Source organism: Callithrix jacchus, chromosome 7 (genome assembly GCF_049354715.1).
Source record: "Callithrix jacchus isolate 240 chromosome 7, calJac240_pri, whole genome shotgun sequence".
Lineage (NCBI taxonomy): Eukaryota > Metazoa > Chordata > Mammalia > Primates > Cebidae > Callithrix > Callithrix jacchus.
In genome coordinates this window covers 69,953,250-69,980,368 of record NC_133508.1, presented here as the reverse complement: position 1 = coordinate 69,980,368, position 27,119 = coordinate 69,953,250, and the positions used below count along the sequence as shown (strand labels likewise).

Below are 27,119 nucleotides of genomic sequence, written 5' to 3'. Positions count from 1 at the left end.
AGTTTTTCTAAGATAGGTGTATAGATACAAATAGAATTGCCAGTCCATACTGTATGGATATATTCAACTCTATTGTGAAATACCAAACTTTTCTAAAGTGACTGAATCAATTTTTACTCCTACCCATTCCATATGAACATTACCATTGCTCCACATCCTCCCCAGTGTTTGATATTGTCAGTCACTAGAATTGTTGCCAATTTCATGAGTATGAAATTTTATCCTATTGTAGTTTTAATTTGCATTTTCTTGATTATTAATAAAGTGAAGTTTTAAAATGTTTATTGGCCATGTAGTATTTCACAAAAGAGAAATCTCAATTCAAGGGTGATACCCATTTTTCTGTTGTATCTTTTACTTTTGATTCATAGGTACTTAAAAAATGTTTTTGATGCAACTTTTTTTTAATTTTTAATTTTTTATTTTATTTTATTTTATTTTTTATTGCATTTTAGGTTTTGGGGTACATGAGCAGAACACGCAAGACAGTTGCATAGGTACACACATGGCAGTGTGTTTTGCTTCCTTTCTCCCCTTCACCCACATTTGGCATTTCTCCCGAGGCTATCCCTCCCCAGCTTCCCCCCTCCCCCACTGGCCCTCCCCTTTTCCCCCCAATAGACCCCAGTGTTTAGTACTCCCCTCCCTGGGTCCATGTGTTCTCGTTTTTCATCACCCACCTATGAGTGAGAATATGCAATATTTCATTTTCTGTTCTTGTGTCAGTTTGCTGAGAATGATGTTCTCCAGATTTATCCATGTCCCTACAAACAACACAAACTCAACATTTCTGATTGCTGCATGGAATATTCCATGGTGTATATGTGCCACATTTTCCCAATCCAGTCTCTCATCGATGTGCATTTGGGTTGATTCCAGGTCTTTGCTATTGTAAACAGTGCTGCAATGAACATTCGTGTGCATGTGTCCTTATAGTAGAACGATTTATAGTCCTTTGGATATATACCCAGTAATGGGATTGCTGGGTCAAATGGAATTTCTATTTCTAAGGCCTTGAGGAATCGCCACACTGTCTTCCACAATGGTTGAACTAATTTACACTCACACCAACAGTGTAAGAGTGTTCCTTTTTCTCCACATCCTTTCCAGCATCTGTTATCTCCAGATTTTTTAATGATTGCCATTCTAACTGGCGTGAGATGGTATCTCAATGTGGTTTTGATTTGCATCTCTCTGATGACCAGTGATGATGAGCATTTTTTCATATGATTGTTGGCCTCATATATGTCTTCTTTCGTAAAGTGTCTGTTCATATCCTTTGCCCATTTTTGAATGGGCTTGTTTGTTTTTTTCCTGTAAATCTGTTTGAGTTCTTTGTAAATTCTGGATATCAGCCCTTTGTCAGATGGGTAAACTGCAAAAATTTTTTCCCATTCTGTTGGTTGCCAATTCACTCTAGTGACTGTTTCTTTTGCCGTGCAGAAGCTGTGGAGTTTCATTAGGTCCCATTTGTCTATTTTGGCTTTTGTTGCCAATGCTTTTGGTGTTTTGGTCATGAAGTCCTTGCCTACTCCTATGTCCTGGATGGTTTTGCCTAGATTTCCTTCTAGGGTTTTTATGGTGCCAGGTCTTATATTTAAGTCTTTAATCCATCTGGAGTTAATTTTAGTGTAAGGTGTCAGGAAGGGGTCCAGTTTCTGCTTTCTGCACATGGCTAGCCAGTTTTCCCAACACCATTTGTTAAACAGGGAATCCTTTTCCCATTGCTTGTTTTTGTCAGATTTATCAAAGATTGTATGGTTGTAGATATATTGTGTTGCCTCCGATGCCTCTGTTCTGTTCCATTGGTCTATATCTCTGTTTTGGTACCAGTACCGTGCTGTTTTGATTACTGTAGCCTTGTAGTATAGTTTGAAATCTGGTAGTGTGATGCCCCCCGCTGTGTTCTTTTTGCTTAGAATTGACTTGGCTCTGCGGGCTCTCTTTTGGTTCCATATGAAGTTCATGGTGGTTTTTTTCCAGTTCTGTGAAGAAAGTCAATGGTAGCTTGATGGGGATAGCATTGATTCTGTAAATTACTTTGGGCAGTATAGCCATTTTCACGTTATTAATTCTTCCTAACCATGAACATGAAATGTTTCTCCATCTGTTTGTGTCCTCTCTTATTTCGTTGAGCAGTGGTTTGTAGTTTTCCTTGAAGAGGTCCCTTACGTTCCTTGTGAGTTGTATTCCTAGGTATTTTATTCTTTTTGTAGCAATTGTGAATGGCAGTTCATTCTTGATTTGGCTTTCTTTAAGTTATTGGTGTAAAGGAATGCTTGTGATTTTTGCACATTGATTTTATATCCTGAGACTTTGCTGAAGTTGCTTATCAGTTTCAGGAGTTTTTGGGCTGAGGCGATGGGGTCTTCTAGGTATACTATCATGTTGTCTGCAAATAGAGACAATTTGGCTTCCTCCTTTCCTATTTGAATACCCTTTATTTCTTTTTCTTGCCTGATTGCTCTGGCTAGAACTTCCAGTACTATATTGAATAGGAGTGGTGAAAGAGGGCATCCTTGTCTAGTGCCGGATTTAAAAGGGAATGCTTCCAGTTTTTGCCCATTCAGTATGATATTGGCTGTTGGTTTGTCGTAAATAGCTTTTATTACTTTGAGATACGTTCCATCGATACCGAGTTTATTGAGGGTTTTTAGCATAAAGGGCTGTTGAATTTTCTCGAATGCCTTCTCTGCGTCAATTGAGATAATCACGTGGTTTTTGTTTTTGGTTCTGTTTATGTGGTGAATTACGTTGATAGACTTGCGTATGTTGAACCAGCCTTGCATCCCCGGGATGAATCCTACTTGATTGTGATGGATAAGTTTTTTGATTTGCTGTTGAAATCGGCTTGCCAATATTTTATTGAAGATTTTTGCATCTATGTTCATCATGGATATTGGCCTGAAGTTTTCTTTTCTTGTTGGGTCTCTGCCAAGTTTGGGTATCAGGATGATATTGGTCTCATAAAATGATTGGGGAAGGATTCCCTCTTTTTGGATTATTTGGAATAGTTTCAGAAGGAATGGTACCAGCTCCTCTTTGTGTGTCTGGTAGAATTCGGCTGTGAACCCATCTGCACCTGGACTTTTTTTGTGTGGTAGGCTCTTAATTGCTGCCTCGACTTCTGACCTTGTTATTGGTCTATTCATAGTTTCAGCTTCCTCCTGGTTTAGGCTTGGAATTTATCTGTTTCTTCCAGGTTTACTAGTTTATGTGCATAGAGTTGTTTGTAATATTCTCTGATGATGGTTTGAATTTCTGTGGAATCTGTGGTGATTTCCCCTTTATTATTTTTTATTGCATCTATTTGGTTGTTCTCTCTTTTCTTTTTAATCAATCTGGCTAATGGTCTGTCTATTTTGTTGATCTTTTCAAAAAACCAGCTCTTGGATTTACTGATTTTCTGAAGGCTTTTTGGTGTCTCTATCTCCTTCAGTTCAGCTCTGATCTTAGTTATTTCTTGTCTTCTGCTGGGTTTTGAGTTTTTTTGATCTTGCTCCTCTAGCTCTTTCAATTTTGACGATAGGGTGTCAATTTTGGATCTCTCCATTCTCCTCATATGGGCACTTATTGCTATATATTTTCCTCTAGAGACTGCTTTAAATGTGTCCCAGAGATTCTGGCATGTTGTGTCTTCGTTCTCATTGGTTTCGAAGAATTTCTTTATTTCTGCCTTCATTTCATTGTTTATCCAGTCAACATTCAAGAGCCAGTTGTTCAGTTTCCATGAAGCTGTGTGGTTCTGGGTTAGTTTCTGAATTCTGAGTTCTAACTTGATTGCACTGTGGTCTGAGAGACTGTTTGTTATGATTTCAGTTGTTTTGCATTTGCTAAGGAGTGCTTTATTTCCAATTATTTGGTCAATTTTAGAGTAGGTGTGATGTGGTGCTGAGAAGAATGTATATTCTGTGGATTTGGGGTGGAGAGTTTTGTAAATGTCTATCAGGTTTGCTTGCTCCAGGTCTGAGTTCAAGCCCTGGATATCCTTGTTGATTTTCTGTCTGGTTGATCTGTCTAATATTGACAGTGGAGTGTTAAAGTCTCCCACTATTATTGTGTGGGAGTCTAAGTCTCTTTGTAAGTCATTAAGAACTTGCCTTATGTATCTGGGTGCTCCTGTATTGGGTCCATATATGTTTAGGGTCGTTAGCTCTTCTTGTTGTATTGATCCTTTTACCATTATGTAATGACCTTCTTTGTCTCTTTTGATCTTTGTTGCTTTAAAGTCAATTTTATCAGAGATGAGAATTGCAACTCCTGCTTTTTTCTGCTCTCCATTTGCTTGGTAAATCTTCCTCCATCCCTTTATTTTGAGCCTTTGTGTATCCTTGCATGTGAGATGGGTTTCCTGGATACAGCACACTCATGGGTTTTGGATATTTATCCAATTTGCCAGTCTATGTCTTTTGATTGGTGCATTTAGTCCATTTACATTTAGGGTTAATATTGTTATGTGTGAATTTGATACTGCCATTTTGATGCTAGCTAGCTGTTTTGCCCGTTAGTTGTTGTAGATTCTTCATTATGTTGATGCTCTTTAGCATTTAGTGTGATTTTGGAATGGCTGGTACTGGTTGTTCCTTTCTCTGTGTAATGCCTCTTGCAGGAGCTCTTGTAAAGCAGGCCTGGTGGTGACAAAATCTCTGAGTACTTATTTGTTCGCAAAGGATTTTATTTTTCCTTCACTTATGAAGATTAGTTTGGCTGGATATGAAATTCTGGGTTGAAAGTTCTTTTCTTTAAGGATGTTGAATATTGGCCCCCACTCTCTTCTGGCTTGTAGTGTTTCTGCCGAGAGATCTGCTGTGAGTCTGATGGGCTTCCCTTTGTGGGTGACTCAACCTTTCTCTCTGGCTGCCCTTAGTATTTTCTCCTTCATTTCAACCTTGTTGAATCTGACGATTATGTGCCTTGGGGTTGCTCTTCTTGTGGAATGTCTTTGTGGTGTTCTCTGTATTTCCTGCATTTGAGTGTTGGCCTGTCTTGCTAGGTGGGGGTAATTTTCCTGGATAATGTCCTGAAGAGTATTTTCCAGCTTGGATTCATTCTCTTCGTCACATTCTGGTACACCTATCAAACGTAGGTGAGGTCTCTTCACATAGTCCCACATTTCTTGGAGACTTTGTTCATTCCTTTTTGCGCTTTTTTCTCTGATCTTGGTTTCTTGTTTTATTTCATTGAGTTGATCTTCGACTTCTGATATTCTTTCTTCTGCTTGGTCAATTCGGCTGTTGAAACTTGTGCGTGCTTTGTGAAGTTCTCCTATTGTGTTTTTCATCTTTTTTAATTCATTCATATTACTCTCTAAGTTATCCATTCCTGTTATCATTTCCTCATGATGCAACTTTTTTGTTATGTGTGATAAAATTATTTTTTCTCAGTGTAAGTCTTATTATGCCTTTTGATGACCATAAATTTTTTATTTTAATGTAGTCAGATTTATCAGTCTTTTCTTATTTAAAATATTCTTTCCTACTCTAAAGTCAATATTATTTTCTCCTATATTTTCTTCTAAAACTCTTCTATTTTTTTCTATTCCTCTTAAATATTTAGTCAACTTTAACTTGAAGGTTTGCTGTAAGATGAGAGATCAATTTCACTTTTCCATACGGATGCCTGGTTTTCCCATACTATTGAATGAGATATCCTTTCCTTTCCTACTGACCTGATAAACTCATCTGTCATATAACAAGTGTCCCTAAATGTGTGGGTCTATTTTAGGAACCTCTGTTTGGTTCCATTAGGTGGTATGCTGGTGGGAGAGAGATCCAAGATGGCTGTTTAGCAGCAGCTCAGGATTGTAGCTCCCAGTGAAAGCGCAGAGAGTGAGTGGACGCCACACTTCCAGAAGAATTCTTGTTGCCCACGGACCAGGAGATTCCCAGCGAAGGAGCCCCACAAGTCACCAGCACGACTCTTTTGGCCGACACAGCTGTTTTGCTGGAGCCCCGGTGCAGCAGTCTTAGTATGGAGTATACAGGACTGGGTGCCCTTTTAGTTGGCATTTGGAGCTCTGGGAAGGCAGAGTTGCCCATTCAGCTGATTGAAGCAGGGACTGAAGTGGGAAGCCAGACCGGGAGATTCCCAGGCAGAAAAGCACCATGAATCTCAACACCACTGTCTCAGCCGGTGCAGTGCCCCCACAAAAAAACAGCAATTGGAGGTGCTGAAGATTGAGAGTTTCACAGCGAGCACAGCTGAACCCAGGAAGGTCCAGCTCTGTGGGGGAGGGGCGTCTGCCAAAGGAAAACTAAGAAACAGAAAAAACTTCATCACCAACAAGGTGGATGTCCACTCAGAGACCCAGTCTGAAAGTCAGCAATTACAAAGATGACAGGTGGGTAAATCCATAAAGATGGGAAGAAACCAGTGCAAAAATACTGAAAATACCCAAAATCAGAGTGTCTCTCCTCCTACAGGGTATCGCAGCTCCTCATCAGCAACAGAACAAGGCCTGATGGAGAATGAGTATGATGAATTGACAGAATCGGGCTTCAGAAGGTGGATAGTAAGAAAATTCTGTGAGCTAAAAGAACATGTTCTAACCCAATGCAAAGAAACTTAAGAACCTTGAAAAAGGTTTGATGAAATGCTAACAAGAATAGATAATTTAGAGAGGAATATAAGTGAATTAATAGAGCTGAAAACACAATACAAGAACTTCACAAGGTATGCACAAGTTTTAACAGTCAAATTGATCAAGCAGAAGAAAGGATGTCAAGGTTGAAGACCCACTTAATGAAATAAAATGAGAAGACAAGGTTAGAGAAAAAAGGCTAAAAAGGAATGAGCAAAGTCCCCAAGAAATGTGGGACTATGTGAAAAGACCTAATCTTCGTTTGATAGGTGTACCTGAATGTGACAAAGAGAATGAATCCAAGCTGGAAAATATTCTTCAGGATATTACCCAGGAAAACTTTCCCAATCTAGCAAGTCAGGACAATACTCAACTCCAGGTAACACAGAGAACACCACAAAGATATGCCTCAAGAAGAGCAACCCCAAGGCACATAATTGTTAGATTCACCAGGGTTGAAATGAAGGAGAAAATACTAAGGGCAACCAGAGAAAAGGTCAGGTTACCCGCTATCAGACTTACAGCAGATCTCTCAGCAGAAACTCTACAAGCCAAAAGATAGTGGGGGCCAATATTCAACATCCTTAAAGAAAAGAACTTTCAACCCAGAATTTCACATCCAGCCAAACTAAGCTTCATAAGTGAAGGAAAAATAAAATTTTTTGCCAACAAGCAAGTACTCAGAGATTTTATCACCACCAGGCCTGCTTTACAAGAGCTTCTGAAAGAAGCATTACACATAGAAAAGAACAACTAGTATCAGCCATTCCAAAAACATACCAAAAGGTAAAGAGCATCACCATAATGAAGAATTTACATCAACTAATGGGCAAAACAGCCAGCCAGCATTAAATGGCAGTATTAAACTCATATATATCAATATCAATCCCAAATTTAAATGGACTAAATGCCCCAATCAAAAGACACAGACAGGCAAATTGGATAAAAAGCCGAAACCCATCGGTATGCTGCATCCAGACCCATCTCACATTCAGGGATACACAAAGACTCAAAACAAAGGGATGGAGGAAGATTTACCAACCAAATGGAGAAAAAAAAAAAAAAAGCAGGACTTGCAATTCTCATCTTTGATAAAATAGACTTTAAAGCAACAAAGACCAAAAGAGACAAAGAAGGACATTACATAATGGTAAAAGGACCAATGCAACAAGAAGAGCTAACGATCCTAAATATATACGTACCCAATACAGGAGCACCCAGATACATAAGGCAAGTTCTTAATGACTTACAAAGAGACTTAGACTCCCACATAATAGTGGGAGACTTTAACACTACATTGTCAATATTAGATAGATCAACGAGACAGAAAATTAACAAGGATATCCAGGACTTGGACTCAGATCTGAAATAAGTAAACTTAATAAACATTTACAGAACTCTCCACCCCAAATCCACAAAACATACATTTTACTCAGTATCACATCACATCTATTCTAATAGTGACCACAAAATTGGAAGTAAATCACTCCTCAGCAATTGCATAGCATTTCACAGTTTTAAATGAAATATTGGTTGGCTGCTTGTTTGTTATTTTCCTCCCTTATTCCTTCCTATCTCCATTGTTAAGCACATTTATTGGCATAAAAGAGGTTTTTAATACCCATTTTTAGACTGCATTCTAGCCTGGGCAATAGAGCAAGATTCCCGTTCTCTCTCTCTCTTTTATTCTTTTTTCTTTTTCTTTTTTTTTTTTTTTTTTTGAGACGGAGTTTCACTCTTGTTACCCAGGCTGGAGTGCAATGGCGCAATCTTGGCTCACCGCAACCTCTGCCTTCAGAAAATTCTCCTGCCTCAGCCTACTGAGTAGCTGGGATTACAGGCATGCGCCACCATGCCCAGTTAATTTTTTGTATTTTTAGTAGAGACGGGGTTTCACCATGTTGACCAGATGGTCTCGATCTCTTGACCTCGTGATCCACCTGCCTCGGCCTCCCAAAGTGCTGGGATTACAGGCTTGAGCCACCACGCCTGGCTCTTTTTTCTTTCTTCTTTTCTTTCTTTTTCTTGCTTTCTTTCTTTTTTCTCTAAAAAAAAAAAAAAAGTGGTATGCTGGTAAATGTTTAGCAACTAACTCTTCTCACTCTGTTACCATACACAAAAAGCCTCGATTTGTAGTAGTTGCTGATTTCCATAGTATAAATACTCCCACAATGACCAGATTCAAGCTTCCAATATGCTATCACTAAATGCAGAGTTGGTAAGAGGTGCTAACAATTAGAGGTCAAGAACAGGTTCTAGCCAAAAGATAGTGCTAATGCCAAACTTTCTTCACTAGTAAAGCTTGAAATCAGATAGGCAATTCTCCTCACATTGTCCTCTTCAGGAGTGATCTGCCTATTCTTGGTCTTTTGCATTTCCATATATATGTTAGAATCAACTTGTAAAGCCTCTTTTAAAAAATTTTTGGAATTACACTTAATCTATAGATTGATTTGGGAAGAAATAACATCTCTATAATACAGAGTTTCCCAAACCATAAACATAGTATATCTCTCCATTTTATTTAGGTCTTTTAAACTGTCTTTCTCTAAATTTGTATGATATCTTGTTCATCTTTTGTTAGTTCTATTCCTGGATACTTCATCCTTTTCATTGCATAGATTTTTTTTAGTTAGTTGTTTCTCCCCTCCCCCCCCACCAAGAGACAGAGTCTCACTCCGTCATGCAGGCTGGAGTGCAATCATGTGAACACAGCTCACTGCAGCCTCTAATTCTTATGCTCAATCAATCCTCCTGCCTTAGCCACTCAAGTAGTTGAGACTACATGTGTCAGCCACCACACACTGTTCTAAAAAAAAAAAAAGATTCATTAGAGACAGGGTCCTGTTATGCTGCTCAGGCTAGTCTTAATCTCCTGGCCTTAAGTGATCCTCCCACTTCAGCCTCCCAAGTACCTGAGATTGCAGGTGTGAGCCACCACACCTGGCCACAGTGTAGTTTTCAAATTTTCACTTTAACTCTTTATTGTTAATATATAGAAATACATTTGGTTTTTACATATTGACTTTGTAGCCAGAAATTTGTAAAACCTATTAGTTCTAATCATTTAACTGTAAATTCAATCAGATTATATATATAAAGTATGTAATTTGCAAATACTGTGAATTTGTTTCTTCTTTCCTTATATTTTTACTTTATCCACTTGAATTCTTTGTCTTGCCCTACTACGATAGCTAGTATTTCCATTACAACATTAGTGGTGATAGCAGGTACCCTGTCAGTTTTCACCATAAAATGAAATATTTGAAGAGAATATTGAGGGTTAGATCGGGAGGTATAGACTAGAAAAGCTATAGGTGTCCTTGCGGAAGAGAGGGCTCCTATGGTTAAGGAAGGCTCTTAGTTAAAATCTTGAAATCCAGACTGAATAGACTTTGGCTAAATGAGAAGAGCCATGCCAGGGCAGGAGAAGGGAATAGCAAGAACAAAGTCAGAAATGAGCATGGCATATGGGTAGCAGAGTAAGAAAGCCAAGTGTCCATTTTGATGAAATCAGCAAATCCTATCAGCTCAATCTTCAAAATACATTTAAAATCAGACAACTTCTTACTTCTACCTTTATCACAGCACCCTGGCTCAAACTAACATATCTCTTGCCTACCTAAAGTATCCAGATTGCTGCAAAAGCCTCCCAACAAGTCTCTGCCCCAGCCCTCCCCTCAGTCTCTTCTCCATGTAGCACCCAGAGTGAGACTTTTAAAAGGGAAGTTAGATGATGTCACCCCATTTACTCCCAACCTTCTAACAGCTTTCCATCTCACATGAAGGAAAGCTGAAGTCCCTACAGTGCCCACAAGGCCCTACATCAGGGTTTCTTAACCTTGACACTGTTGACATTTGAGGCCAGTTAACTTTGTTGTGGAGGGGGCTGTCCTGTTCATTGCAGGATGTTTAGGAGCATTCTAGGCCTCCACCTACTGGTTTCTAGTTGTGACAACCAAAAAGGTCTCCAAATATTGCCAAATGTCCCTTAGGAGGTAAAACTGCCCTCAGTTGAGAACCACTGGTCCGCATGATGCAAGCTGCACCATACCCCATTCAACCTCCCCAACCCGACTTCAGTCATACTGGGGTCTTTACTATTCTTGGAACACATGAAACATGTTCCCACCTCAGGGCCTTTACAGCTGTTCTTTTCTTTGCCTGGCGTGCTCTTTTCCCAAATAGCTACATGGCCCACTCCCTCATTTCTTTCGGGTTCCTGCCCAAAGTTTCCTTACTGGAGAGTCATTCAATGACTACCCTATTTAATAGCAACCTCTCCTACCATCCCAGCACCCTGTCCCCTTGGCCCTTCTTTACTGTTCTTCAAAGCATTTAGCACACCTGATAATCATTTTCTATCTCCCCCAATTAGAATATAAATGCCACAAGGAAGGGATTTGGTCTGTTTTGTTCACTGCTGTATTCCTAGTGTCAAGAACCGTGCCTGGCACATGGCTGATGTGCAATGCATTGTTAAATGAAAGAACAGGGATGTTGGATAAGTGGAGCCAATCAGAGAGCAGTGACTATCACATTAAGTGGCATGAATCCTTTCTTAAAGGTTAACTATTAAGGTCTTTAATGAAGGGAGTGGACTATAAAACCAGTATTATACAAAGATTAAACTCGTGGAGCTGGGAATGATGAATTAGAGGGAAAGTGACACCAGAAAGAGGGAAAACCTATTAGAAGGCTATTGCATTTACTCAGCCACATTATGATGAAGGCCTAGTGATATCAATCAGGATGCAAAAGATTGGAGAAAAGATATATTGTACAAGTAGCTACCAGAAGCATGAAGAGCCATGACATGACTTAAATTCCATTCAGACAGATACACATTAGCCACGCTGCATTTCCTGACACATTCCACATCCTGCAGATGGCCCAGCCTTTAGAGACCTCCTGTTCACGTGGCTTATTGTAACCTCTGCATATGTTCTTCCTGTGTTTCTGCAGCTTTGTTCCATCCCACATGTGGCCATTGGGAAAGTTTTCCTCAAAAAAACATGATCATCCTTGGATAAAATTAACACTGTCACCACCTGTCAATGGCTTTCCCTCTTTCCTCTCGTTACAAAGGCATTTTAAAATCTAAAGCAATTAGCAGTATGCAGTAATTTATGGTTAAAATAAAAAGAAACAAAGGGCTTCTAAAAAATGTGATATCAACCACTTATTTTTATGAACAAACCAATCACTTATTTTTATAAACATCCACAATATTTCTGTGTTGCACTTTAAATCTAGAACTGGGGGAAATCTCTGAGCCTACTCTGGCTCAGGAGGTTTCCCCAAAAAACAAAAATAAAAAAATAAATCTAGAACTGGGGTGTCACCTTGAAGATTCAATACCAGTTTTTCGAAGGCCAACCCTAGTTCTAGATTTAGTTTTCTATTTCCCTCTCATTCTTTCAACTCCTATTCCCTCACTATACTAAGGAAATAATGTCATTTAGAACATCACTATTCAAGTTCACATTCACCACTGCCACCCTACCACACAAATAAGATGGATATAATTTTTATATTACAAAAAGATTTATAATAGCACTGGAGTCTGTTAGCCTTAAGACAATTCCTTTAATGCTTTTATTTATTATTTTTTAATGTAGAGAAGAATGAGATGATGATGCATTGACATACCTCCTTTTTTACTAACACAAAGGGCAGCTGTCTGAAGTACATTATTCCAGCATGGATCTTTTCAGTTAATATATCTCAGAGATCTTTCCTGTCAACATGTACAATTCTTACCCTTTTATACTTTTAAACTTACTATACCATTTTAACTGCTTCAGAGCATTCTGTCATGTGCGTATGTATAGATGTGGATGTGAATGAGTGTGTGTTACAGTAGTTTAGAGCTTGAGTTCTGGAACCAGACTGCCTGTCCCAGAATCCTGCTCTGACACCTTCTGTGTGACTTTAGACCACTTTTTTTTTTTTTTTTTTTTTTTGAGATGGAGTTTCACTCTTGTTACCCAGGCTAGAGTGCAATGGCGTGACCTCGGCTCACCGCAACCTCCGCCTCCTGAGTTCAGGCAATTCTCCTGCCTCAGCCTCCTTAGTAGCTGGGATTACAGGCACACGCCACCATGTCCAGCTAATTTTTTTTTGTATTTTTAGTAGAGACGGGGTTTCACCATGTTGACCAGAATGGTCTCGATCTCTTGACCTCATCATGATCCACCTGCCTCGGCCTCCCAAAGTGCTGAGATTACAGGCTTGAGCCACTGCGCCCGGCCTAGACCACTTTATTAACCTCTGTGAGTCTCATTTTCCTCATCTGTAATTTGGTGAAAGTAGCAATGCCTGTGTCATGCAATTGGTGTGAAGATTAAATGAGATAATTTGTTAGGCATTAGAGCCTGGCTGCCATGTAGTAAGTGCTTCATAAATGTTAACTGCTACCATTTTCATTCTTGCCTTTGCTGGTAATATTATTCCTAGTACTGAACTACTGATAAATACTTGATTTGTTTCCAGGATTTTGCTACGACAAACAGTGCAGTGGTGAATATCCTTTTACATAGATCTTAAAATAATTTGGAGGGTGTGTATCCTGAGTGCAAACTCCTATAAACAGAATTGTTGGGTCAGAGTATGCAGCTAAAATGTTGCCAAATTGCCCTCTAAAACAGATATTCCAAATTACATTCTTACCAACAGTATAAGAAGTATATTACTTACCTTACACCAGCCTTGGTATTATCAAATTTCTAAATATTTACCAGTCTTATACTTATTTTGAGTTGGATCTCTTTAGATATGAATGAGGCTAAACATCTTTTTATAGGTTTATCACTTATAATTTTTTATAAATAATAATGAACTACTTTCTTATTTTCTACTAAGTTATATCTTTCTTTCTTACTGATTTCTAAGAGTCCCCAGTGCCTTATAAATAAACATTCTGACAAATCAATTTCCAGAAACATAGTTTCTATGGAAATTAGATATAACTGTGAATTACATATATTCACTTGATTTTATTTTATAACTATTTTAAAGCTCCCCCCACCCCATCTCTTGAGCATCCCTACCTAAAGTCTCTTGGGATCAGGGACTGTGACTTCTATTCCTTTATTCCTGCCTGTTCCTGTCCCTCCAGTAGCACCAGGCTTCTTTGCTAAATTCAGTGACTAGTGGAGGGGCCTTGCTATAGAAATTTCAAAAGAGTGGATTGAGTCATGCTTCTGAAACATAAGCCACACATTAGGTTATGTGAAGGCCTGGGAAACAAGAAAACATGTCCAGAGGCTGTGCAGGCTCCTGCTATGCTAGGCATATCTCCGATGGCAAGATGCTTAAAGAAAAATTGGCCCGTTCATGTGGCATCTGACAGGAAAACATGGAACCAAGAACTTGGAGCTTTTTGGAATCCATTCATCTATAAATCTGAAGCTCTTTAGAACTTTTTCTAAATGATGACAGTGAGAATGATACTGTGACTATAATGTGGCCCTTGTGAGCTCAAGGTCCAAAGTAGTAATACTCCCAGCACCTTTTGTAGGGCACTTGCTGTGTGTGAGTACTATTCTGGAAGTCTTACACACATCCTCTTTATTCCTTATAGAGTCCCTTCAGTTGTTATTTCTACTTTAAAGACAAAGAAATCAACGTAGTGCAGCACTTTATCCTAGTCACACTCACAGTGCAGGACAGAGGTGGATCCTATTCAGGCCTGAATTCCCCAACCCCACACACTGCTTTGTTCTACTGTTCGCTCTATACATCTGTAGTAGAATTTTTCACATTTTGCCTCATATGTATTTTCGTTGTTCTTCCAATATTGTAAAAGTCCTTGAACTCTGGAACCAGACTGCCTGGAGGCAGAAACCATGTCTTTTTCACCTACTTTCCAAGCAACAATCAGTGAGCCTATCGAGGTAAAGTTCTTGCCCCAAGAACACTTCATGGTCAATATCTGGCTCAGCAATTGACTTTAGCCAACTGTGCTCTCTGTTGTGAAGCCATACTAGAAACCAATACCCCTCATCTGTGCGTGCTTTCTAGCTCTGAAAAATACCAAATAGTCCCTGGATCTACTGGAATATAGCTTTGGGAAACACAATGCCTGCAGCTCCTGGTTCAGTAGGTATTTCAGTGCAGAGGGCCAATGTGGGCAGAACTGCACTACCAGCTTCTGAATGAATGTTCAGATGGGAAGTGAGCATCCTTTTCCTTACATTTTTGCTGAGAATACTGTGGTGTTCAAGCCCAGATACTTTAAAATTTGTGGACATTTGGAAAATAAAGAAAAGGGCAAATGAGAAAATCAAACTCAACTGTAACACTGTCACCCAAAGCAGCCATTATTAACATTTGGTATATATCCTCCCAGCTACGCTATACATTAAGTAACATGTACTTAACAATGGGATTATATTATGTATATTACATTTGTAACAAGCTTAGTGCCATTTTGACTGGTTATTCCAAATCTAGGGAAAGCCCATTAGACAGAAGTTCTCTCCTTCCTCTGGCTGTGATTTATTGGGGTAGAGGTGGAGTTTAAATCATAATTACTCTTACTTAATGCATTTAAAATTTTGCAAAGCACTTTACATCCTGCTGAGGAAGCTGATAGTGCTGAAGCAAGACCAGAGTCTACATCTGCACTCCAGCCTCAGAGCCTTTCCACAATGCTTTTCACTTTCAGGTTTTAAGAGGAGAGAGAAGCAAAAAGCAGTGCCATCATAAGCAAGGCTAGATCTAATGGCAGAGCCAGATGGTCTTGTTTTTAATTGCAATCTATCTGAGCCATTCTTGTTAGTATTATTTAACAATTTATTTTTAAGTATTTTTTTCACGCATGAGGAACAAAGTCCAAAAGATACAAAAGAGTATACAGTGAAAAGCACACTGTCTTGTGTGTTTTTATCTGAAGCATTCTGAGTTCAAAGGGCAGGCAGGCCTTTGCAGAGGTCATCAAGGGTGTTTTCCTCTATTGCATCAGTATTCTCTGCAGAGGTCATCCTGGTAATCAGGCTTCATAACCCCCAACAACATTCCAAAGGAATATGTCCTCCTTTCAAAATGCATGGTGGACATGTCCTGAGGCAGAGTCAAAACCACCCACTGAGATCACCCCAAACAAAGTGGGCAGAGCTGCCAGCTATGCTGCCAGAGGAGCAGACTCAGGAGGGCCATGGCTGAATCTGGACCAGTGTCAGAGTCAGGAGACCCAGGCCGCATCTGGGCTCTGCCATGAATGGACTGTAAGCAAGTTACTTAACCTTTCTGCGAAGTCCCTTCCTTTTCAACAGGGTAAGATTATAATTAACAGAATGGCTCAAAACAATTCCTCTTAAACTTTAATGTGCCTGTGAGTGAGCCAGGGGATCTTGTTACAATGCAGATTCAGATTCAGCAGGTCTGGAGTGGGGTCCAAGATTCTGCATTTTCACCATGCTCCAAGGACTCAAGATGTGGTCCTTGACTACTGGCCTGTGACCTGTTCCCAGGACTAAGCACCTGGAAATGTTTACTTCAGAGCTGAGCAGCTCCCTCTGGAGAACCCTGGCATTCAGTTTCCTAAGATTTTTATTTGGCCCTCTGGTGCCTGGTGATGGTGCTGCTGCCAGACCCTGTGTTGAATGCTCTGAATATGTTTCCACTCTTAATCCTCCCAGCCACCCGTTGATTATCCCCATTTCACAGATGAGGACACTAACGCTTAGGGAAGTTCGTGTGCTTAAGATTACACAGCTGGTGAGAGGCAAAGCAGGCCTTCCCACAGCCATCTGATTCCAGACTCCTCGTGTTAACACTAAAGCAAAGGGCGAGTGGCGTTCTCCGTGTCAGCCTTGGAAGTAAACTCCACAGGGAGTGCTGTATCCCGGGGCCTCCTCTCGTGTCTGTGTGGGAGGGGGACACTGCTGCCTGTCAGCTCAGAGTGTCACCTCCAAAGAAATGCATCTCAGCTTGCAAATCTCTACCTCAAATTTTTGTGAAAAACTCTTCAAGGATTCTGACCACAGCTCTGTTAGTTATGGGGCAGGAAGCCGCTCTCTCCCCATACAAGAGGGTTCCTTGGCTGTGAACACCATTTAGATTGTGTCAGAGGAAGGCCACGGGCTTTAACAGGCCACATCCATTTTCATTTACCTTCTGAAAGAAGATTAAGGAGAAAATTCAATTTTGTCTAATGCCTCCCCCAAATGGCTAATTTATATGCTAATTAGCAAGATAGGGATCGATGAAACTGGTAATCAATATGATATCCAAGGCAATGGTAATGAAATTCATTCTGAGATGCACTGGCAGTGGAAATGAAGCAATTATGCAGAATAAATGGGGCAGCTCGGGGAATAAGGGCCCCAGATTGCACTTGACTGCACTATTTCCCCTTTTACTCCTCCCCTCACCCTTCCCCACCCCATTAAAATCAACTGTCCATTCAGATCCTTTGAGGCACCACACACCAGCTTCTCCTCCAAATACCTGATCCTGCATTAGCCCTGTGGATTTGTGGCCCACCATGGGGAAATGGAGCTAGAGAAAATGATAGGCTCTGAGAAGACTAGGGGTACAAACCCTGGAGGCAAAGCAGGGGCTAAAGAGGGGCTCTTAAGCCATAGACTGAGCAGTGAATTCATACTTTACTGTCGTGCCTACTGATGTTGGCTTAAGGTTTTTTAATTGTAAAGCATTAGAGATACCATATTGCCCAAAATTTCCACAACTGTCCTAATTTTAAATATTTTGTCCCATGAGACATAAATATTATGTCTCCTACGGAAGTCCAGTGAGAAGTAGGCCATAGTGTTTCTGTATGATTTAGTCTACTGCTAGGAAGTCTTGTTTCCATCTAGACATTTATTCCAGTGTTTCAGATATTTTGTAGGAAGGGGAGAGGTGTGATTGCAATTATCTCTGGAGATTTAGGGGTGCTGTAGTTTCATCTCATACTTTTCAACTAAGATAATCAAAATTTGTCTTTTACCCCAATGTCTTCTCATTGGAATCACCTGGGTAATTTGTCCCGAAATTTTCTTATGAAAAGTTCTGAACATACCAAAAGGTTGAAATAATTATACAGTGAATGTCCATGTATCCTATCTAGATTCTGCAGCTAACATTTTACCATACTTGCCTTACCACATATTTGTCCAAGTGTCCATCCCCCTATCCATCATCAGCTCATCTTTTCTTAATGCATTTCACAATAAATTGCAGGCATCAGCATACTTCAGTCCTAAACACTTCAGTTTATCAACTAGAGTTCAATTTTTTTTCTTCTTAAGGTAAAATATATATATACAACAAAATGCACAGATTTGAAAACACTATTCTGTAAATTTTGACAGAGGCATACATTGATGTAGTATAAATCCCTATCAACATCACCCCAGAAATTCCCTCTTTCCCCTTCCCAGCCATTCCCCACTCCTGTACCCCATGGAGGCAACCACTGCCCTGATTTTTTTCTATCATAGATTAACTTTATTCTGAGAACTCCATATAAAGAGAACCAGGTAGTATGTACCCTTGTATAAGGCTTCTTTTACTCAGCTAGTATTTTTGAAATTCGTCCATGTTGTTGCACATATTACTATTTTGTTCCTCTTTATTGATGAATAACTCCATTATGTGGATATACCACAGGTTCGCGGACTATTATGAATAAAGCTGCTATGAACATATTTGTACAAGATTTTTTATGAACATGTTTTCATTTTGCTTGAGTAAATTCCTAGGGATGGAATTTCTGAGTTATAAGGTTGATGAATGTTTAGTTTATAAAAACTTGCCAGACTGATTTCCAAAGTAGTTGTGCTATTCCTGTGAAGTGGTTTAAAAACACTGTTTCAGCTGGGTATGGGGGCTCATGCCTATAATCCCAATACTTTGGGAGGCCAAGGTAGAAGGATCACTTGAACTCAGGAGTTTGAGACCAGCCTGGGCAGGAAGGCAAGACGCCATCTCTACACAAAATTTAAAAATTAGCCAGGTATCATGGTGTGTGACTGTACTTCAGAGGCTGAGGCAGGAGAATCACTTTAGCCCAGGAATTTGAGCCATAATTGTACCACTGTACTCTAGCTTGGGTGACAGAGTGAGACCTGGTCTCAAAAAAATAATAATAAAATAAAAACACTGCTTATCTGCTCCCCCCACCAAAAAATTCTTAATTACTTGATCAGGAGTGGGGCCCAGGTAGTAAGTGGTATTTCTGACATGTACCGCTGTGGTTCTTATTTGCAGCTGGAGGTGAGAGTCACTGAAGGTTTAACATTTAACTCTAGTTTAAAGACCTTTTGGGCCGGACACAGTGGCTCATGCCTGTAATCCCAGCACTTTGGGAGGCTGAGGCAGGTGGATCACGAGGTCAAGAGATTGAGACCATCCTGGCCAACATCATGAAACCCTGTCTCTACTAAAAAATACAAAAATCATCTGGGCATAGTGGTACGTGCCTGTAGTCCCAGCTACTCAGGAGGCTGAGCAGAACCCAGGAGGCAGAGGTTACAGTGAGCCGAGATCACGCCACTGCACTCCAGCCTGGCACCTGGCGACAGAGTGAGACTGTCTCAAAAAGAAAAAAAAAAGACCTTTAGGTGCCTATAAGTACAAAAAGTTGACTTTTTATCTACTTTGAAAACTGGCTTTCTGTTGCTATTCCCTTTTTTCCTTTACTTTTTTTTCTTTTGCTGCTATAAAGATGTGTTGGTGTTCTTGGATTATTTGGACATCAGAGTTCAGAGTCAAAGGATCTGCTTTTTAATCCCAGTTTTGTCACTTTGTAACTGTGTAAGTTTGAGCTAGTTACTCATCAGTGTCCTTTTCTATAAAATATGGTTTCTATTATGTATTCCAAGGCTATGAGGATACAAGCACCTGACTCAAAAGTTTTCTGAAATTTACTATAGGACAGGAGTGGGAAATAGAGTTATCCAGTGCCCTCTTCAACCCCCAGAATAAGTGCGATTCCTTAACTCTGCCTTTCTGAACAAAAGCAGATTGACAGTTCTTTTCTTTGGTTCCATAATATGACTTTGGATGGTGAGGCTGCGAATGTCAGAGGTTGGAGAGCTGTCACCCCTTCATGTAACAATTAGAGTATAATTATCTCTTGTCTTACAAGTATGAAAAACTCCAAATCAGTAGGATAGGGATTTTGAATTGCTTTTCCATTCCCGATGGTGACATGGGCTGATCCTTCTCTTCACTGTCCCCATGTAACCCACAACACATCTCTGCAAGACTGCTGGTTAGAGTTGGTATTAAGAGAACAGTGAAGAGCTGGGCAGCAGCTGAGGTCATGGTTTGTTCTGGATTACTGAGCATCGAGTCAATAACAACAATGACAACAAAAGCAACCCACCATCTGATGCCTGGCCTTTTCCCTCTGAGGAAACAGGCTTGGAGACTGTCATCCGAGTCTACTTCATATGGTTCTGGTCCACACAGACTGTACTGGTCCCTGAGCATTACAGAGTGTTGGTGTGTGTGGCTCCTGACAAGATTTTACATCAAATCCTCAGTACTTGTTGGAAGGCAAAAAAAAAAAACCTCTTGAAAAGATATTATAAGTGATGTGGCTTCTCTCACTGTTCAACCATTTAAATGAGGATTTTCTAGTCAGCACCAGGAAGAATGCACTTGAGGCCAGCATGGGCACAGATGAGGCTTCTAAATCCAGGCAGAAGTGCCAGGCTTCAGCTCCTTTCTGAACAGGAAGGCTGAGGATTCTCCTTTACATCCTCCCAGACAACTACTGAGCATGCAGCATGCATTCTTTGCCTTCCTAGGAAGGTACAGTTTTCAGAGTATTGGAGGTTGCTCTGGGCGCCAGTTATCAGTGATAACTAACAAAGATCCAGGGAAAATGATGGCTGCTAATGAGCTTCTTTTCAAGTTTATGGCCTCCCTGAGTGTCTGTGGAACCCTCATGCTTTTGTAAAGGGGTACATGACAGAGGGGACAAGGGAAGAGATCAGATGGCCTGCTATCTGAAGCATGTGACTGGCCTCAGTAGTCCCCTTTTGGGATGGTTTTATTCTGTAATGTGTCCCTTGAGAAGACAGACTAAGCAGCCTGGGTTACCCTGCAATTTCTCCAAACTATTTGCATGAAATACTGCAGGCAAAAAGCCCAGCCCGTGATTGGCTGTTGCTAGGTAACAACATAATCATCAGGAAATTAGGCTGTCCTTTTTTTTTCCCCCAACACAGAGTATGTGTGTGATTGCAGTGTTGTGCAGGAAGAGAGAGGGAGTGGAACAAAGACAGATAAATGGGATGATCTTGAAGGCGGGGACACCACAGCCACAAACCTGCATCCCACGGTAGGACAATTGGCTTTGGGTTGGGCTCTTTACTCAGTCAAACCAATATTGGTACATTTTCCTTTTTATAACAATGGCAAAGCTAGGAGGGCCCTGCAGACAGCAGGAACAGAAGCTCTAATGGAAGCAACTTTGAGATTTGAAGTGCTTTCTAGAAGCAAGAGGTAGTATTTAATATGTGGGAATGACTCGAGTGAGGTGAATAAATGAATGTGTCTGGAGAATGTGTATAGGCAGATAAGAATCCATTAGTATGGCCGTAGAGTGCCTGCAAGGAACAGAATGTGAGAATGTGCATGTGAATGAGGCATGACAGAAAAACCAACCATGCTTTAAGATAGGAGAGGAAGCCCATAAACCCAAGTTTAGAACTGCGTCTGTTATGACTCCACCAGTGTTTAGCATGTGGTCCTAGTGATAGGACCTCATAGACTAGACTGGTGGATGAAGAGGTAGCAGACTAAAGAGAGCATTTGTGTATGTGCATGTGTGTGTGTGCATGCATGTGTGCACACAGCTGAAGCACCTAGTTCGTTTTCAAGATTGTGTCCTGAATAACAGTGTGTAGAGCCCTGGCAAGTACACAGCCACACCTGGACACTTCCACTAGGTAGTGAATATGAAGACCGTGAGCACTTTCCTTTCCCTCTGTGCTAGCCCCAGGTGGCCTTCTTGCCTCTAGCCTCCCTTATCTTCCTTTTGAGTTCCCTAGCAATGGCCCTGCCCTTACACTAGAGCCTCCATTGCAATACAGCTACTTCATTGGCTTGCTACATTGGCAAGCTAATTGCTGTTTGCCATTCATTGTCTGCCAGATTAATGACTCCTCGTGTGTCTGGTTGCCCATCCCTCCTCTGAGATTCCTCTATGTAATCTCTCTGGCTTGTCTTTCCCTTCTTCTGGCTCCTCAGCTCAGCCTCTCTGAGCTCCACATCTGAATTTTTGCAAGCTATTTAATTTAAATGGTAAAATAGAAGCACTGCCTTTTTTTTTTTTTTGGCTGATCAAAGGGAATATAGTACCAGGCATGAGGCAGAGGGGACCATTTTGTAGGAGTGGTAAAAAAAATATGCAAATGTATCAGAAACAAGACAGAATATGCCAATAACCAAGACTCAGAAGAAAAGATTCTCCCAAGCATACAATCCCCTACAGTGATTTGCTGTCCCTGGTGGGTGAGCCTAACAAGACTCAAAGCTCCTGCCCTGAAGGAAAAAGCCCATCACTAACCTACAGTGGCTCAAATCCCTTTCTGAATACATGTACTAAATGGAATGAACTTGATGCTCTGCAAAGCCTTTAGGACTTGAAGTACAGATCATCTTCCTCTTCTGTCTCCAGTGGTGACTTTCATTACCTTTCAGTTCTCAAACATTACAATAGAAAACAATCTCTGTTCCACTTCTGCTTCCCCACCATTCTCCAGGACAGTGGTTCTCAAAGTGTGGTCCCAGGACCAGCAGCCTCAGAAGTCTGGGGATGGGTGGGGCTCAGCAAACAAACCCTCCAGGTGATTTTGATGTGTGCTTAAGTCTGAGAACCACTGTGGACCTGAAAATTTGCGTTTTTAATAAGACCTAACTCTTTGAAAATCTCTGCTCTAAGAATAGAAAAGAGGGGACAATGTGTAATGAGAATTACATTCTCATTCCACCTAGAAAGCCCCCTACTCACTTCCAAAGTCCCAATCAGACCCATCTTTAAAGATCCATCCCAAATGAAACTTTAGCTGATGCAAATGTAAGTTGTCACTTTACAGCTTACTGCACTTCAGGGGTGCACAAACTAAGGGCCAAATCTAGGTCACTACTTGTTTACGTAAGGCCCTCAAGCTAAGAATAGTATTTATATTTTTTTAGTGGTTGGAAGGGATGAGAAACTGAAGAATATGCAACAGAGACCATATGTGCTCTACAAGGCCTAACGTAGATACTGTCTGTCCCTTTACAGAGAAATAAAATGCTGACTCCTGGTACATTTATGTGCTTTTCTGATTTTTTCTCTTAAACTGTTAACTTCTTTAAAACAGAGTCAATATCTGAGTCATTTTTGTTTTGCATTCAGTAGTTGTTCAATAAATATGGAAAAGGCAGATGATGGTAGTTGGGTGAGCTGCTTAGGCAGCTGACAAGTGCTGTGGAATCCAAAAGAGACGGGCTTTTATACTTGACCACTTTGTGACTATCGCATCCATAAAATAAGAACAATGTTTTTCTCCACCTTAAGTAGATGATGAGCATCCAGAAGTTCATACTAATGGAATTTACTCTAGTAACTAGAATGGTAGAAAGCAGCTGGGAGCTGCCCTGCAGCCTGAAAAACAAGATTAGCATTGAAAACGTCCATAAATGGATAAGTTAACAATAAGCAAAAAGCTTAACGTTTCAGGTGGATTTCTGATGTCCAGTAAAAAGTGTTCATGGAATTATATACTGCCATGGTTAAAGGAGTCCCTAGCGGTGATGCTGCAGGAATTCCACCTGCCCCGTGTTTGCCCAGCCTCTGCTTGAACACCTCCACCGACTAGGAACTCGCTTCCTCATGGCCAGCCCCACTCTACTTTTTAAACAGCTCCAGTTGTTAGGAAGCACTGTTTTCAATCAGTTGAAATCTATCTTCTTATAATTTCCACCCTGTAGTCCTAGTTCTGCGTGCTTTAATTATCAAAATTTGCTACCTGCATTTTATAAATACGATGAAAGAGGTAGGGTAGAATTATGCTTGACTAGAAAGAATGGGAGGTTGAGGGGGATCTATCCATTTAGATAATTTTCCCCTGCAAATAGGGAGCAGGTTAGAAATACAAGAAGCTAAAAGCCAAGATGTATGCTAACCGAGGAAAGGCAAACTTGTGAATATAAAATGGAATACAACTTTGCAAATATGGCAGGAAGCAAAAGGCTGGGGGTCACAGTAGATCATAGGCCAACCACAGATGTGCATGCCATGTTTCTGCTAGAAAGGAATGTTAATAGCAATTAAAGGCTATTATTTGGGGCAAATGAGGGTAAGGAGGCTCCAGAGCTAGGCCCAGGGGACTCTGGAATTGCTTTGTGACTCCAGAGCTATGAAACAGCTGCCAGGACAAGTTGCCAGAGCAGAAGCAAGCAGGAGGAGGTCTCCTGGGAAGGGCTGGGCCCTCTAAGTGGTGGCTGGGCCAAAGCTGTGAGGCCTTCAAGAGGGAACTGTCCCAAAGAATATGGAGGAAAGGAGTGGAGAAAGGAAGCTAGAAATTCAAGTTATACTCCTGCTTATAATGTAAGGTAGGCTTAAGACTAATCCAGACACTCTGAGAACTGATGAAGCATTGCATGAACAATATCCCCAAGAATGTGTACTGAATGTTCACTACTCTGGATTTCTAAAATGCTTCTACTGCACAGAGCTTGGAGTTATGTGGGGGATTGAATCCAGTAACAGCAATCTAGTCTCTCTTGCTTCTAGTCTCTGTCACTCCCCCCACATCCTGCCACACACCCACTACATGCACAACCCATGGCTTACGTCTGTCCTGGTTGTCACTTCATCCAACTTCATCTGTAGGTGAGGGGTTTTCTTTTCTTTTCTTTTCTTTCCTTTCCTTCCCCTTCCCCTTCCCTTTCCCCTTGCCCTTCCCCTTTCCTTCCTTCCTTTTTCTTTCTTTCTTTCTTTCTTTCTTTCTTTCTTTCTTTCTTTCTTTCTTTTTCTTTCTTTCTTTTCTTTCTCTTAACAAAAAATTCCTAGGATTTGAGAATGAAGCTTTTGGGAGCCTGGTGGAAAGTTTATGTCCAAGCCAGGACTAAGAGTGTAGTCAAAAAATGTAAGGGATTAAAAGCCCACATGTTTGAGAATCTTCCCTTCTCCACATTCGAGGCACTCCCACGTTACAACCTGGACACGAGCTCCAGAGTCAGACTATTCTGGTTTATGCCACTTAATAGTTTTATGATCTTAGAAAAGCTACTTTACCTCTCAGAACCTGTTGCCTCATGTAATTACTGCTCTGAAGCAATGCTGGAAAGATTAAGAGGCAAAGGGAATTGATCATTATAGAGTGCCTGTTCTGTGCTGCACATGGTGCTAGGTGTCTTCTTTCTATGTATTTCTTAGGTGCTTGCATGTTTTTATTTACTTTTCCCAATAATTCCTAATAATTGCTATTATTAGCACTGTTTCACAGATGAGGAAACCAAGGCCTGTGGAGGTTAAGTAACCTGTCTCAGGCCTTCTAGCTGGGGCAGAGACAGGAATCAAAACAGCTTCCTCCAACTATGAAGCTCCTCCTCTTTCTTATAAATCATGACTTCCTGAGCCTGTGCCCAGCATGTGGTGGGCAATCAGGAAAAGTGGGCATCTCTATCCCCTCTCTCCTGTGAGACAGTTGTTTTTGTTTTATATTACTTTTCAATTAAATGATTGCAAATTATTTTGTAAACATTGCTAACAGGACCAGCCTGATGTGTAGATAAAATATGTTGAAATACTTATGAACAGGAAAGGCCTACAAATGTCAGTCATGCCCCAATTATTACTCAGAGTGTGATTTCGGGATACCAGGCAGGGCTTGTGAGAGTTCTAGTTGACACGTTTGCCTTAGATTAACACTGCTGCGGGAGATGACTCTTGTGAGAGAAGATAGTAAACAGAAGGCTATGGGAGCCAAGTTAACTTCATAAGAACTGACTGACCCAGTGAGGACTGGACCAGAATAAGCACAGGTAATTCTACCTCTTGTGCGTGGACTTTGAAACCTTGGTTTCCATTCCTACACCTGCCATTTGCTAGTCTGGGGCTCCAATAAGTTACAAGGCCTCTATGAACCTCAATTGTCTTGTGGGAAAAATGAAGAGGTAATCTCTGTACCAGAAGGTAGCTGTGAGGAATAAATGAGATCATGTCCCTGAGCAAGCAATAAATGGCAAAAATTATTATCATTTACTGGTGGCTGGCCTGAGAACACTGGCCTCCTAATGGATAAAAGATCATCTACATACCTAATTAAGGCCCTTGTGATGGGAGTCTATCTATCCCTGGCAGTATCTCTTTAGAATATATCAAAGTGCTTAAAGCCCCATTCCCTTAGTCTGCTCATAGGGGATGTAAAGGGAAACCCCAAGAGAGGCAGGCTGTACCCTTGGAAGAAGCTCTGGGGGAAGCATACTCAGATCTTCACAGGAAAACAGAGCACCCACTACAGTCACTGCTTCTCCAGGGCACTCTCTACACTAGTGCTCATGTAAGTCAGCAAACTCCTTGACTCTGGTGTTACAAAGAGTTAAGTGGTACCTGTAGGGCCACTGGTAGGCCTAAGATACAGCCCAATTTTAGGGGTGGAAGAAGAGAAAATGAAGGTGAGTAAATATTTCTAGATAAGTTTTTAGGCCCTTGAGCTTTATTCTGAAAGCCTGATAGTTAGCCATTTCCCATGATCCCCGTGTTGGCCTAGTCGTATTTGTCAGGACATAGCAGTGGCAGAATGGTGGGCGTATCACAGTTTAACCATCAGGCCAGTTCAAGGCTGAGCAGGAGCAGCAGAAAATGGCAAGCTCTAGAAATAGTAGCTGTGTGTGTGCTTTGTGTATGTGCTATGTGTGCTTTGTGTGTGCAGTGTGTGCACACTGTGCGATGTGTGTGCAAACCATGTGTGTACTGTGTGCTTTGTGTATGTGCTGTGTGCACTTTGTGTGTGTGTGCGTGCTATGTGCACCATGTGTGCATGTGTGTGTGCTATATGCTTTGTATATGTACACTTTGGGTATTTGTGCTGTGTGTTTATGCTGTGTGTGTGCTCTGTGGAGAGATTTAGTTGTTAAGATGAGGTCTCACTACGTTGCCCTGGCTGGTTGTGAACTCCTGTGCTCAAGAAGTCTTCCCACCTCAGCCTGAGTAGCTGGGATCACGGATGTTCATCTCCACACCCAGCTTGGAGAGATTTTTATAAGGGTCTTTTTTTTTTTTTCTTGAGACGGAGTTTCGCTGTTGTTACCCAGGCTGGAGTGCAATGGCACGATCTTGGCTCACTGCAACCTCTGCCTCCTGGGTTCAAGCAATTCTCTTGCCTCAGCCTCCCGAGTAGCTGGGACTACAGGCACACACCACCATGCCCAGCTAATTTTTGTATTTTTAGTAGAGACGGGGTTTCACCTTGTTGACCAGGATGGTCTCAATCTCTTGATCTCGTGATCCACTCGTTTCTGTTTTCTTTTTCTTTTCTTTTTTTTGAGACGGAGTTTCGCTCTTGTTACCCAGGCTGGAGTG

At 40.9% G+C, this 27,119-nt stretch overlaps 1 protein-coding gene across 10 annotated transcripts in view; it reads left to right on the top strand.

Annotated features, from left to right (window-relative positions):
* PHC2 (polyhomeotic homolog 2) overlaps positions 1 to 27,119 on the top strand; it is a 108,926-nt gene that overhangs the window by 21,906 nt on the left and 59,901 nt on the right. For 3 of the 10 annotated variants that reach the window (XM_078331120.1, XM_078331117.1, XM_078331115.1), the window contains exon 1: positions 20,779 to 20,882. The exons of 6 other annotated variants lie outside the window; for them this stretch is intronic. The gene's annotated coding sequence lies outside the window, so the exon portion shown is untranslated. Of the gene's footprint in view, positions 1 to 15,599; positions 15,860 to 20,778; positions 20,883 to 27,119 lie in introns of those variants that run through there. One more of the 10 variants, XM_078331118.1, reaches the window with a different exon arrangement.